This window comes from Prosopis cineraria, unplaced genomic scaffold (assembly GCF_029017545.1).
Source record: "Prosopis cineraria cultivar Desert tree isolate PC_DT_omini unplaced genomic scaffold, ASM2901754v1 PC1086, whole genome shotgun sequence".
NCBI lineage: Eukaryota > Viridiplantae > Streptophyta > Magnoliopsida > Fabales > Fabaceae > Prosopis > Prosopis cineraria.
The window spans coordinates 35,001-36,464 of record NW_026556411.1 but is presented as its reverse complement, the minus strand read 5'-3'; positions in this window follow the sequence as shown (position 1 = coordinate 36,464).

Sequence of the window (1,464 nt, the reverse complement as noted above, 5' to 3'; positions counted from 1 at the left end):
GGGTCCGGGTCCCATCAATACATGGGGGACCCACGCTGCCAGTCGGGCCCCACCGGGCTGGGGAGGGGGTTGGAGCTTCCCCCCTATAGAGCAATATGGGCTTTTTCCACTCTGGCACGAACAGACATACTTTTCGCTCAAACGACAACGCCCCTTTTGAGGGACCTAGAGACCTCCGATTCGCGCGATTTTTGCAGGCTTCTTAGGCATGATATGAGGATGAAAACTGCCAAGTTTCATAATTTTTGGACACCCACAGAATTTTCTAGGATTTTTTGATTGCTCCGAAGAGTGCGGCCTCCACGGGCCGCCACGGGCGGCGGCTCCGGCAGCCGGACCCCCAAACATGTCAAGGGGGATGAGTTTGAGTTAATAAAACCAAGAAATCACAAATGTAACGAGTAGATTTCATTTTGGTACGGGTAGGACTCTTTTTGCACCGCCAGGACTTGCCCGTGGCAGGTCTGGACGTGCCAGGACTTGCCCCAGACGTGCCAGGACTTGCCCGTGGCAGGTCTGGACGTGCCAGGACGTGCCGGGACGCGCCTGGACTTGCCCGTGGCAGGTCTGGACGTGCCAGGACTTGCCCGGGACGCACCAGGACGTGCCAGGACTTGCCCCGGACGTGCCAGGACTTGCCCGTGGCAGGTCCGGACGCACCAGGACGTGCCAGGACTTGCCCCGGACGTGCCGGGACTTGCCCTGGACGTGCCGGGACGTGCCTGGACCTGCCCGTGGCAGGTCTGGACGCACCAGGACGTGCCTGGACTTGCCCTGGACGTGCCGGGACTTGCCCGTGGCGGGGCCGGACGTACCAGGACGTGCCCGGACTTGCCCGTGGCGGGTCCGGACGTGCCCGCACTTGCCTTGGACGTGCCGGACCTTGCACCTCCTTGGCCGGGCCATGCCAGCATTTGCCACACGCTTGCTCGAGGTTTTGCCCGAGCTTTTCCCGTGCCTTGCCAACAGTTGCGATGACCTTGACAACACAGGCCACGGGCTTTGCCCGGGCCTTGCCAACGCTAGCCCGGGGTTTGCCCGAGCTCTCCCGGACCTTCCAACCCTTGCCCGTACCTTGCCAACGCTTGCCCGGGGTTATCCCCTAGCTTTCCCAGACCTTCCACCCCATGCCCGTACCATGCCAGCACCGGCCACGGGCTTTGCCCGGACCTTGCCACACGCTCGCCCGGACCATGCCAAAACTGGCCGCGGCCGTCGCCCGGGCTTGCCAACAATTGCGACGACCTTCCCAACACAGGCCACGGGCTTTGCCCGGACCTTGCCAGCGCTAGCCCGGGCTTTGGCCCGAGCTCTCCCGGACCTTACAACCCTTGCCCGTACCTTGCCAACACCGGCCACGGGCTTTGCCCGGACCTTGCCGACGCTTGCCCGGGGTTATCCCCTAGCTTTCCCAGACCTTCCACCCCATGCCCGTACCATGCCAGCACCGGCCACGGGCTTTGC